Genomic DNA, 14824 nt, shown 5'->3' with positions numbered 1-14824 from the left:
CTCACATTTTTCCATCTCTCTTTCATTTCCTGTCTCAACCCATTTGATGCAATCGCAAATGCTTCAGTGTAATTTGCCCCTCAATTATTTGTTGGTGTGTGCGTGTGTACAGTTACAAAAAGACCCTGTCAAATAAATAAGTGAGATGCTTTAGCTAGATAAGTCTAAACAGAAGGCGTTATCCGCAAACGCTAATGACATACAGAGTTAATGAATGGTACTTTACTTAAGACCTGTAACTCGAGTCATTTTACTGCATAAGAGGACCAATCTCATTTAACTCAAATTGGTTATTCCTTTAATCAGCGTTGAAGCCACTCGATATGCGTGTCTGTGTGGTGTGAAGATCAATTGCCAATTCATCTGTCTCCATGGTGGATATTGTTTGTCATGGACAATGGGTTCAGTTTCAATTATTAATCTACTGTATGTGTATGTGGTCACTTGTGGATCTGGAAGCAGTCAGCAGGTATGACCAAATTGTCTTTTCTTATATCCTTTATTTTTACTCTTTAACTCTGTTTAATAACTCATGCAACTCAATAATATTGCAAACTGTGCAGCATGTTGAGGGGGAAATTTGCTATTACATTTTTATGTAATTTATTTTCAGACTGTTTATGCCTGCTGGATGATAAAATGGGCAAAATCAGCCCACAGAATTGTACTAAAGGAGGAACTCAAGCCATATCTTAAAACTAGAATATCAGGATGGACTCGTTAATGTGGACTAGTAAGAAATCACCTTGCAACCACTATATAACTCTATAGCATCTCTATAGCATAACACCTCTAAAGCATCTTTATATAAATAATACACTAAAAACATTCAAATCACCTTTGCAACTGCATTACCATCTTCCAATCTTAAAGGTGCAGTGAAATAAACTATACTGGGGTTGGTAAGATTTCTTTCTTTCTTTCTTTCTTTCTTTTTTTTTTGAAGTAAAATAGTAATAGCTGATTTTTCTGCTCAAGAAACATTTATTATTATAACAAATAGTTATGCTACTTAATATTTTTATGGACATTATGATTTACTTTTTTTTCAGAATGGATGAATATGTAGTTTTAAACTTTAAATAACTTAAAAGTTATTTTGTAACATTCTAAATTTCTGTCTTTTTATTGTGACTGTTGAGAAATGTAATACAAATTTGCCATATAAAAGTATTACATTCTTTACATAAAAAAAATAAATAAATAAAAATTCAGGGGAAAATAAACAACTATGACTTTAAAGGAGTTCACCGAATTCACATTTCCTATCGCTAATGTGCTTGTTTATTAACATTATGATTATAGCGTTATCATTTACCAATAAGAGTGCAGTACACTCATTTACCCTGTTTAAATTAATTCTGCTGTAAATGCAGATTCTCCCTCAAAATTAGTGCAGAAAATGACAGTGTAAATTCTGAACTGAGAAAGTGTGGTTTTGCTATTTTTAGCCAAGTTTAAGCTACGCAGTTGATGGGAATCTAATTTTAAACACAAGCAAATGCTTTCACATCTCTTCCGACATCTTCCTTCATGTCCTTCCACATTTCACCTCACATAGACTGACCCCAGAGTATTGGCAATGTGTGTTGACAGGACGGCTGTGTGATAGCGGGGCTATGGGCTGTCGTCCAGAGGTATTCTCTTATTAATTAAAGTGACTGGTGTCCCTGCCATCACCCCGACACACACACACAAACACCTTTCACTCGGTGTGAACAACTGTACACCGCTGTTTCCACAGGCTACAGGACACTGACCTAAATGGGGTTATGAGGGGTTGTTTTTTTATGTGCAGCAGTAAATTCTGCTGTTTGCACATCACTGCTGTAAGGACGGATGTCACACGGGATGTAAATCTGAAACAGGACATATCAGAAGCTGAGTCTAATTTGATGAAATTGCTTGCTTAATGAGCTCTATGTGATTTATGGGTCTAGAATAATGCAGTGTTCTATGCTTAAAAGGGACCTATCATGCATTTTTGCATTATTAATGTTTTCCTGATGTCCACTTACAAAGATTTTTGTACCATTTTTGTCATAGTTTAGTTTGATCATTTTCAACTTTCTCTGCCGCTTATATTATGACAGGGAGACGGTGCAGGCCAGTTGCATCTTATAAGGCTGTTTAAAGCAATAATGAGTCCTTGTTTTAATCACTTTCAGTGTAAAGGTCCTTGCGACTCACTCATAAAGCAAGTCGAAATAATGTAGCTTTTCTGAAGATGAAATCATAATCCTTAACGGACCCTTTCTTAATACCAAATAAGGCGTATTAGTTATATAAAATATTATTTATTGAACGATAATATATAAACGAACAACAACAGCCATTATAAAAGTACAGTAAGTTTGTACAATAGGAAATGAAAACAAGCAAGCTATTCAGTCAAAAGTAGAAAAGCAGTACTTTAGTTAGTACAGAATTAATTACATAAAAATACAAAGATAAGAAATTTAACTTTGCCCTAAAACCAAATCGCAATAGATTAATGTGAGCAAAGATTGGCCATTTAATACAAGCAAAATTAATAATACCTCATGTTAAACCGTTTTCATAAGACCCAGCATCAAATTCCAGAAGATCTGGCTGAGATAAAGCTGTTCTCAGCGGGTTTACGAGCGCTGAACGGCCGCTATCGAACCGCTATCGCCAAAAAACATAGAAACTAATTGTCAAATAGTCATCATCTTTACATAGAAATCACATATTTAAAGTCTAAATAACTGCAATCTCACCTAAAAATCTCATAAAACTACATTCCATGAAATAATAACAGTAATAATATAGTACAGTTATATTGGGTTCACTCTTCCGCCATTGACGCTCACTAAGACAAATGCTGCCTGTGTAGATCCAACAACAAGTGGAGTGATACAGATGGTGTAATGTTAGAGTGCTGATACTACTGGAATATTGCACCGGTGGAAAAAGGCTCTCAGTCAATCAGGTTAGAGAACCAGAACGAACTGTTGTATAAATGTATATATTATATATTACAGAACAGATTAAACAAATCAGAAATAAGTTCAAGTGTAACATAACAGTTCTCTGTTATTATAGAAATGGTCCTGACCCTTACTAAATATAAGTACTAAACAAACAAAAAAATGCATCATTCATTCATTCATTTATATTAAATGTCAAAACTTTAGTTGTTTAACTGTTTTTATTTTAGGCAAGCATTTTGGTCTGATTTCTGTAGGGTCACCATTTCTGACAAGGGATCATAACAGGTTACCAAAATATGTTACCCTTCCTTATTTCACATACTGTGGCATTAATGTTATCCAAATTCACTCTGGTGATGGCTAAACGTCTATATATATATATATATTATATATATATATATATATATATATATATATATATATATATATATTTTTTTTTTTTTTTTTTTTTTTCATTCATTTATTCATTCATTCAACAATAAAGCATGAAAGGTTACCAAAATCAGTTACCCCTCTCTATTTTACACACAGTTACTTTATTTTTATCCAAATCCACCCTGCTGATGTCTGAACTGCTCTTTACTGTATTATAGGAAGCATTTTCATCTGATATGAACAGTTTCAGACATACAGCAAAGTCACCAAATCTGACAAGGCAGCATTAGAGGTTACCAAAATCTGTTCCCCTCTTCTATTATAAAGTGGGTTTAATGTTACCCAGAATCAGTCTGGTGATGTTCTGCTTTGATGTGAACAGTTGGAGATATACATCTGGTGATGTCTAAATGTCTTTTAGAAAGCATATTGCTCTGATGTGAGCAGCTGTAGATATACACTAGGGTCACCAAATCTGACAAGAAATCGTCACAAGTTACTGGATTTGGTGATCCTACTGTATGTGTGCACTTTTTATGTTTATTCTCCATTATGTTATTTTCTTTACACCATTAATTGTCGATTTGTCCATGTTCAGATGCTGAATGACATCTGTGTGACTGGTTGCAAGTGCATCAAAACAGAAGTCGGATTCTAATAGCTAAAGAAAAATACACTGAAGGCACTGTATTCCCTCTCTCTCTATAACAAACAACTGGATGTATGGAAAAAAAAAAAAAAAAGATCTGTCGTACATTTATTTCATCCTCAGAGGCAGGATATTTCCTCTCTAAATTCCCATCTGGTATCAATAAAGAAAGCATCTGGCCGCATTGGGCCTGTATCTTTCCGGATCAGGCGAATGAGTTTTCTTGCCACGGGCTTTCACAGACAATTGTTGAAGCGTCCGAATAATCCATTTCCCCTAATATCAGATAAACTGGGGACAATCAGTCACTCCCTCAGATGCAATCTCTGTAATGCTTCAGCAAATGGGGGGGCTGATTATTTGTGTTGCCTCTGATCATCGCTGACTCCTAAACCGGCGACCAACCTGGCATCCGTATTACAGATAGCAGCGATAACATACACAGGATAAAAGGCTTTCTGTCACTGCCTTGCAAATAGTTGGAGACGATACGGCACGACAGCCACTTCATCCAAAAAGCAATTACACTCACTTGTGCAGAACAGGTGGTTCAGAATACAGGCCTCTTGGGGTTAAAATATGAAACCGTTTATGAAAGTAAATTCATTTACATGCTGTAAATGTTCAGTAATTATCACACGTCTGTTAGTAGTGCTTGCTACAGTAAGTCAAGCATCACTGTTACTATTGATTGTGTTTACAGACATGAATGACAGAGGACAGGTGTGGTAACTCTTCAAAGTGGACTTGTAGCAAGAATATCATCAAGCTTTATATGCGCTCTTCTGACTTGGACAGTTAAGCAACCACATAGCAACAGCCCTAGCAAACACCCAGAACACCCTAACATTTTGCCAGCAAATTTAGTTTATTTATCGTACAATACTGTGCACTATTATTAAGGATATTGATTGTTAAAGAAATTAATACTTTTATTCAGCAAAGATGCAATAAATTCATCAAAATTTAAAGGCATTAATAGTTTTACAAAATATTTATTTTTTCAAATAAATGTTGTTTATTTATTTATTTTACTTTTTATTTAGCAGCAAATCTTATTTTTTATTTCTGTTTCAACAAAAGTATTAAGAAGCACAACTCTTTTCAGCATTGATAATAATAATGATTTCTGAAAGATCACATGACACTGAAGGCTGTAATTGTGTTATTTTTTAGACATCAGAGACACATTTAAACTTTTTTTCATTTTTAGTCTATTTTTAAAGTTTTTGTTTTATATTTCTGTTATCATTTTAAATTTAGTTGAAGTTTTAGTAATTTTGATGTTTTTGTCATTTTTAAATATTTTTTCTTAGTAAGTCTAAATAGTTTGTATAAATTTTTATGTCAGTCTTAGTTATTTTAGTGCATCAAATTAAGCTAAACTGAAATGAGAAATGTTGTTTTGCATTTTTCTTAGTAAGTCTAAATAGTTTTTATAAATTTTTATGTCAGATATATATATATATAATATATATATATATAATGATATATATATAAAACTTAGGGTTTCATTTTAGTTTCATTTTTAATTAACTGTTACAACCATGGCTGTTGTTAGATGTCAGCTTTGCCATTACATGAATAAATTATATATTTTATCAATATATTTTAAGATATATTTAAACACAAAACAGTTCTTTTAAAATTAATTGTAACAAATCATGTAAAAAATAATAAACTTTCATTGGAAAATTAAACAACTTTGGTAATGACCTTAATCTTTTAAACCAAGAACATTTACCAAGAAAGGAGTGGTTTTAATGCACAAAGTTGTTTTTAATTGGCCCTTATAGCACAAATATTTTTATTTAAACCCATAGAAATGCAGACCCTGTTGTAAATGATGAAACTTTATTTTCCCAAGTAAGTGTGGTCTTACTTTGCAAAAAACATCTTACTGACCCCAAACTTTGGACCAATAGTCTATCTGCATCTGTTTCAGAAACACTCAGACAAGCTCAGATGAGGCTTTTGTGTATCCTGTTTAACTTTGTGATTTTTTTCAGTCATGCATTTCCCAGAAAAATGAAGTCTTTGGACGTGATGTGCCGACTGACACCTATCAGATCCACTTGAGCGGATTCAGGCCTGATAAAAAATCCAACCTAACGCAGAAGCTTTGGAGAAGACTTCTTTACAGAGGTACTTAGCAAATCACTCGAGAGCTCCGCAGACACACTATAGAGCTTCCACAACTAAAACTTTCTCACAAACACTGAAAATGTAAGGCTAAAGAGGCCGATCCCACTGAGCACGTGAACTCTGTATTTTCCTTCTGATGTGAAGAACTGGGACAGCAGTGCAGAACCGGCCCAGATGTAGTGTCTGTGCATGCTGGAGAAAATGCAAGTTGGCATAACTGTGTTTGAGTACGGCCGAGAGTGGCTCAAGAGATTCTTTATTTGGGTTGAGCTGAAAGATATCAAAAACGGATATCAAACCCCTTTTGCTTAAGTCAGGGGAGATGAAGACAGTCAGCGAAATTATCATTGGCACTTTAAACGTTTTTCTGGTCCATCACCCTAAACTCAAAGACATCCCTGTGGTTTCTAACTAATGTTAGAGTTGCCATTGCTTTGTTTTTAGCTACAAGACTTTGATGGAACTGTCTTCTGTTTTCATTTTTGGTTCACGATCTACACAACTCTATTCAAGGTCTGTACACAACTGGAAATGCTTCTAATTATGCATTCTCCAGTTCATGCATTTTGAAATGTGTTAATGCACAAATCACATGCATATACAGCAGCAGAAATAAGGGTGCCATTCTGCAAGTCTAATAGTGTCATTTTATTATCTATTATTGTAATGCATTATTTTAGTGTCTATTGTCGTTTTTATTAAATTTTTTTCCCTTAGCAAATTTTTAAAATATGTATTTTTAATATATATTTTAGTCCGATAGCGATGGCAAATATATGTTCTCTCTTTAGTGAAGTATTTGACGTCCAGCGCAGGTGTTAATCCACAAAAGCACTGTAATTTACATTTATTTAAGGTCTTGCACAGGCTGGTGTTTCAGTGTGTTCTGGGCTCAGAGCTGCTGGTGGGCTCTTTTTATCGTGCAGCTGTGAGGAATGGCAGATGAAGCCATCTCTCTGACAGTTTGGCAGGACTGTATGTAGAAGGGGTTGTTTTTCATTGTGTTCCTGTCAGAGAACCGCCCTCCTACACAGAACCTATACATCAGACTCCCACCATGAGCCACAGATCTCACGGCTGGCTGATGAACGCCTTCATGTGCCTCAGTACTGACGAACTGCTGAGGAACCCTGACTAGCTGCATAGTTTTTTCCAACAATTTCAACTTAGGCTGAACAATTATTCACTATATTTTTGACTAAAAGATCCACAGAGAAGGTTGTGATTTTTAGTCAAACTAAATATATTGTGCATTCATCAGTAACTTTTGCTGCCTGACTTTTATGTATAGATGCCATTTTTTACCCTTATCTCAAACATTTATTCTTTAAATGTAAACAAATAGTTTAAATACTTGTTTCGTTGAAATAATTTAATTATTTACACAAATTGAGAATGGCGTAATTTCCATCAAAAGCAGCAGGTAATAAAAATAAAGGTTTTTTATTTTTATTTTATTTTTTTTACTGAGGAGGATTGTCAGTGAAGAGCTTAGGATAAAATATTGACATTTCATATTCTGAGAAAAATAAAAAAGAAAGGTCAATCACTTCTTTTCACTAATCATTTATTATTTATTATTTTACATTTATTATATTCTACAATTTATTTATCAATTATTACATTTATTATTATTATTATTTACACATTAATCTATCTCTATCTATATATATCTATCTATCTATCTATCTATATATATATATGTGTGTGTACTTGTTTGTGCTACAGTACATTAAAACCTGAAATTTTTGACATTGTGGGGCCTGTTGTGTGAAAAAAAAAAAAAAATACAGTACAAAATAGTGTAATGTTTATCAATAATGTTTATCTGAAAGTGTAACAATGAAAACAGGTTTTCTGTAAGGGGTAGGTTTAGGGTTAGGGTTGGGTTATGGGATAGTGTGGTCTGTATAAAAGTAACAGAAGTCTATGGAAAGTCCCCACAGTTCATAAGAAAAAACGTGTGTGTGTGTGTGTGTGTGTGTGTGTATGTACGTGTGTGTGTGTGTGTGTGTGTGTGAGAGAGAGAGATTTAAAATGTCTTAATCTTGCATAAATATGAAAAAGAAAAAAAACCTTAAATTCAAATATATTGAATTAGATTTGAATATATTGAATTCTATATCTGCAGTTTAAGAAGCAGGACTACTGACTGACTGTGAAACTCGGCCTTCTTGACACACATTGTATCTGAACAGTGGAGTGTTATGGTTATGAATGGCATCTGACCCATGAATCCCTCTCTCTAGGCCACACTGTATGAGACAGGAAGTTAGCTGTCATACCACTAGCGGCGTGATGGATTGCTCTGTAGATTGTTCTGAACCTTTCTGAAGGAGTCTTTGAGATCCACACAGCTCTGAGAGTCTCTTTAGCATTGTGCTGTGACCTCTCACTGTACATCTAATGCTACCAGTATTTTGACCTTGGAAATAGTGACATAAAAGCTGCATTTGACAGAAAGCAGACAGCAGACGGAGGTGTGCGCTCAAGCCTAAATGATCCGGCAGAGCTCAGGCCACGAGGACCGCCTGTAAATTATTAATAAACTTTATCTCATCCCAACTCTGTGGCGGAGGCTTATTGAAATGCGCTGACTGTAACAGAAGAAAACTCGCCGACTCAGTCTGTCAGCGGCCTGAAGTTCAATATTAAGCAAAGTTTGATTAACTCTATAGGATAGTTCGAATATTAAAAATCAAACTAGACAGAATTGCATCTGAAGATCCTGTGCATTGTTGTTCATTCAGCACAGAAAGAGTCAAAGCATGTGTCATGTTATTCCTGTAGCTTCATTTGTAGAAATTGGAAACTTTGCATGAAATATTTGAAAATAGCCTGAAAGAATAGAAATGTAATGATTATAGGCTTTAACCTCCTCAACAAGAGAAGGTCTAGGTGGAGAGGACCATAACACAGCCTTTCTGAGATGGGATCATTTCATAGGCTTATGCATTTTTGATCATGATCTAAGAGTAATTGGATTAACTAAAGTGTCATTTGTGTTGTAGTGAAGGTTGGACCCGGACAAATCCACTCGAGACCTCATTAGCCCTGTCTGTGCTCCTCTTTACTTTGTGTTAGACATGAAACGCATGATTTCTTTCAAGCTTCTGAGGACAAATGAATATGGAAATTGTTTTAAAAATGGAGAAGAGAGAAGAAGGATTGATTGAGAATTCATTTTAACCTTTGTCATGGACCAACCTTCATCTGACACTGTACATTTTACAGTCTGATTCTCTGAAAGGATTTATAGAGATATGCAGGTTTGTGCATGTGTGTGTCTGTGTGTGTTCATTTTAACCTCTATATATATATGTGTGTGTATGTATATGTAATTGTATATGTGATTATCATCTAATTAATTGTAATCACACATCAAATTTGGCTGAGAAATTATCATTTTAAATTCATTGTTGTGTAAAACTTCAAGCAACCATTAAAAAGTAGTTCAGCATTCGATCAGCAAGAAATATTTTGTTTGATTCGACATAAAATTTATTACATATACTCTTTTGGACCATGAGGGTGAGTAAACGATGACAAAATTTTCATTTTTGGGTGAGTGAACTATACTATAATGTATTATTATTATTATTATTATTATTATTATTACTATGGAAATATGAAATTATTTCTTATGTTGATGTCATACACCGATCGAACTATGCAGCGCCGCTTCAAATCCAACAAGCCTAATGGTTCACCCAGTTCATTCAAAATGTGCATTAAGTAATGAAATGCCGCTATGTGTTGCTCAGAGACGAGCAGTTCTGCTTTGTCTTTATATTTTCGTTGGCAGAATTGAGCAAAAGCGACAACATTGAGTCTAAAATAACACAATATCACCTTCTTATTTATTAAACTGTTGTATAAGATCAGTATAACATTTGCACTCGTGTGATATTGCACTTATTGCTCATGTGATATTGCTTAACTATATGATGTAAATATGAGACAAAAACTCAAAAAGGGCATTTTTGCCCCATATCTTGAATTTTAGGGACATTCTAATTACGTTCTCTAGGCTCCATCACGCAGTGAATTGTTGCCCTGCCTCATTTTTGTAATCATTCAACTGTATGAAATGTCAGATGTCCCACATAGATGTGGGGCGGGGCAAGTGCTTTAAATGCATTAATAATTTTAACACATTATTTTTCACCATAATTAATAAATCTAAATAACGTGTTAAATCCCCTGCCTAAATATATGCATATACACATATTGATTAATAACAAAACATTTTTCTGTAATCAAGATCAATCATACCTAACAATTTTTTTTTTAATTACTGCACAATTTTTATATTACTGTAGAAGCAACATAAAGGCAGTATTTTAAATATTTGTTTAATTACTTTTTTTTTTATTAATTATGAGTAAAGGCAAGTATTGCTGATACCAATACTGATGCCTGTTAAATTATGTTTAATTGGTTTATGTGGATGAAAGAAGAAATTATAGATGAAAGAGAATGATGAAAGAGAAATTATAGCCATTCAACATTATATATATATATTTTTAATCTTTAAAACACACTCATTTAAAATGTACAGTATTTGTCTAGAAAACAGACTCATCTTGCATTAGTATGTAAACTCAATATTACTGACCTGAAAATGGCATAATGGTTTAGCGATATCCTATCTACAGTTTTTTTCATTCTAATCTGAACCTGTTTCAGCTAAGTGAGTTGCACACACACAAACACACAAACTGCGGCTCATTAGCATGTTCTTTGTTGCTCTTGACATGTCAGTGAGTGTCTGCGCACCTGTGACGATCCATCAATCGCTGCTCTCCACTGATCTTGCTGTAAGACCCTGTCAGCCGCAGATATAAAGCACTGAGCATGCTAACTAGCTCTGAATGGAATCACACGCATCCCACAATTTCTCAGTGAGCTGCTGCTTGACAGATACAATGCTTTAATCCTCCTCTCTGCCACCTGTCACTTTCCCTTCCATCGTCCTTATCGTTGACTGAGCTGTGATTGGTTGCACACAGGAAGTAGAGTGATGCAGGTGGAGGGATTCTCTGTTTGCAGGTCACTCTAGACATGGATATTTGAAGATAATCTCTATTCGCTTAATGTATGTCAACAGTTGGGTGCACACATGATTTTTTTCCCCCTTTTTCTTTTCTTTTTGTAAATAGTACAAAGATTATTCAATGTGATTGTGTTACTTGCCATTTCTTTGTAGCTTCTTGTGAAATGTACTAGCAATTTCTGAGTGAAAATTATTTCCCCCCCTTTTTTTTTTCTCAATAATTTCGTTTTATTTTTTGAGGCATTCAAAGAGAAGCATCTGAGATGAACATGATATATACACTACTGTTCAAAAGTTTTTAACTTTTTTTAATAAATTAATACTTTTATTTGGCAAGGACAATAAATTGATCGTAAATGATAGTAAATATATTTACAATTTTACAAAATATTTCTATTTTAAATAAATGCTGTTGTTTTGAATTTCATATTAATCACAGAATTCTGAAAAAAAATATATATTTTTTGTAAAAGTCAAAAGGGTTTTACAAAAAAGTTTTAGGCAGCACAACTGCTTTCAACACTGATGATAAGATTTGGTGGAATAAAATTACATTATAAAATATATTAAAATATAAAACAGTAATTTTAAATATTAATAATACTTCAGAGTTTTATTGTACTTTATTTTTTGTCAAATAAATGCAGTCTTATATATATCTTGTTTTACAGATGTGTAGATATTTTTTTATTTTTATCTGAACAATATAAATCCTGTTTCCTCCATGGAAAAAAAAGCATAAAAAATGCATAATTGCTGCTTTTTATCTCACAATTTAGACTTTTTAAAATTTATTTTGGCAATACTGAGAAAAGAAAAGTCTTAAAATAGTCTTCAGATGTATGAAATATGAGATACAGACTTGTAATTGCAAAAAAAAAAAAGCCAGAATTGTGAGATAAAAAAGACTGTACTATTTCATTTATTTTGTAGCAGAATAAATAAATAAATAAATAAATAAATATTTGAATGATTAGTTAAGAATTATTTGAATGATAAGTCAATTATGACTTTTTTTCTCATAATTTCAAGCTTGTATCTGAATTCTGAGTTTATTTCTGAAAGCTATGACTCTCACAATTCACACTTCTGAACTGCAAGAAAATCCAAATTGTGAAAAACTGCTAGAAAAAAAAGAGATAAATAGTGAGATAAATAGTTAATGCAAGTACCTTTTTTATTTGTTGTAGGTGGAAATGGCTTTCATAGAAAACAAGATTATTATTAGTATATTATTATTATTATAACTATTATTATTATTATTATTATTATTATTGTTGTTGTTGTTGTTGTTGCTCTGATAATCATGACAATCATGATAATTAATACTACTAATCAGATTGCAGTGTGCATCAGAGAGTCAGTGATTACATCTCTCTCCATCATGAGCCTCAGATACTGATGCAGTTATGTCTGTAGTGGAGTCTGGCTGTTACGTTCTGCACAGACAAGCTCACGGAGAGCTGAGATGCCCATCACATCTTCCTCTCTGAGTGTTTGCGGGACACTTTCTGCTCCATGAACAATGGCCGTCTCAGGCCACAGAATTAAGCTGAATAACAACAAATTGGCTGTGAAGAAAACATCGCTTTCAGCCGTTCAGCATTTTAATTGTGAATAATCCGATGCTCAATGGCTGTGTGGAGGGGTTTCAGCTTTTCTTAGGAGGTGAAAGCTGCAGGGAAATTTTGTGTGATCATTTTATTCATGTGATGAAAGAGACGCTCTCTTCAGTGAGATGAGAGCGACTAGGGAAGGACTGTCTGTAAATATCAAACTGGTGAGACGCCGTTGGCTCTATGTAGTGCTGTCATGGGCTGAGCTATTACTAAAGAAAGCAGAACCAATTCAAGAGATCTTCATGCATAACCCATTTTAGTTCAGTAATGTGACATATTTCAGAATAAAATGGCAAAAAAATGTTGGGTGGGGCTTGTATTCATTAGGAATTGATTGGATGATGTTTCCTCGTGAAGTTCTTCTGAAACATTTAAAGGATTTTTGTGTTCTCCAAACGTCTCGCTGAGCAGCTGTGATTTTAAGTAGATGCGTTTGGTTTCTGGGCACTGTAGCATCTTTGGCTGACAGTATGGAGAGGTCAAGTTCGCCTTTGGTCTAATTTAGTGAAATCGAGTTGACAGCATAGAGCTCTTTGGCTAAAAACAGCATTCATTTGGTTGGAATTTTCATGTCATGCATTTTCACCTTTGTCAAAGAACATTAACTACACATAAAGACACGTTTGCTGGAGTGCACAGCAGACACCTGATGGCTTTTACTTCGGTGTGTTTTACATCTGCTTGTAAAATACACGCTGTAAATTTCTGTTGTTGGTTATAACATGATAAACCCGCAATTTGTGGTGTGTTATATTGGCACTTTTAAATACTACAGCTGCGTCTCTTGGACTACAAAGATTGATGTTTAATGGGTTTTCTATATTAGATATGTCCACATTATGAAACAGATCTTTGGATGTTTAATATCCCTTGTGGAAAATTATCAAGTGAATTTAAACCATGTATAAACACACATCTAATAGAGGAAATAAGAATTACACCAAAAGAATTAAACACTGAATGTCCATTCCCATAAAGCATTGCAAAAAGCTGAATTTTTAGCATCATTACTCCAGTCTTCAGTGTCATATAATCCTTCAGAAATTATTCTAATATGCTGATTTGCTATTTCAGATTATTATCAATGTTGAAAACAAGTGTGCTGTTTAACATTTTCAGTGGAAATTGTGATACATTTTTAAAGGATATTAAATATATTAGGATATTTATTTATTTTTCTTTAGCATAACTTTTGATCAATTTAGTGTATCTTTACTGAATAAAAAAAATAAAAAATAAAATTAATAAAAAAATCTTACTAACTCGAACATTTTGAACATCTGCTTTCATCATTCGCAGTGTATCATGGGATGAAGACGTTCAGTTCACACGCACAAGATAATTCATCTGAAGTAGGCAATGACCCAGCACAAGTCTCTGGACTAATGGGCTTATGTTCTGGAGTGGAGCATTCAATTGAACATCTGTATAATGACTTAAAAATTGCTGTTCACAAATGGTCTCTTTCCAAATTGATGAAGCAAGAGCAATTTTGCCAAGAAGAATGGGACAAAATCCAGTCTGAAAATGTGAACACACATTTAGGAAATCTCAGCTGTAATCGCTGCTATTAACTATAAAAATATGTTCTTGCATTATATTGAATTCATTAAAACGTTTTTACCCTTTTACCTTGCACGTTGTATACTTTTTACTTTTTAAACTATTTGTACTGAGAAATCATTAAATCATCTTGAAAAATTGTTCAAATGAGGTGTTTGCTTTTAAAAGAAGGCCTACTCATTTTAGGTGATGATGTGAAGATGCTGAAGATAGACTGATTTAAAGTATGCATTTAATTTTTTTTTTTAGATTAACTATCTTGTAGAGATGTATCAAATCAAATCATGTCAAACTCATACTCAATAATCTTTCAGATCTTAATTAAATCTCTTATATTAAAATTGCAGTGACCCATAAAATGGTCTATTTAAATTAAAAGCTAAAACTGGCAGATTCCCTTTTTTATATCATCAGATGTCACAGCATTTCATGACATGCATAATTAACAGACAGATTACAAAAA

The sequence above is a fragment of the Cyprinus carpio genome, chromosome B18 (genome assembly GCF_018340385.1).
Source record: "Cyprinus carpio isolate SPL01 chromosome B18, ASM1834038v1, whole genome shotgun sequence".
NCBI lineage: Eukaryota > Metazoa > Chordata > Actinopteri > Cypriniformes > Cyprinidae > Cyprinus > Cyprinus carpio.
Note: the sequence above shows the minus strand (reverse complement) of the source record.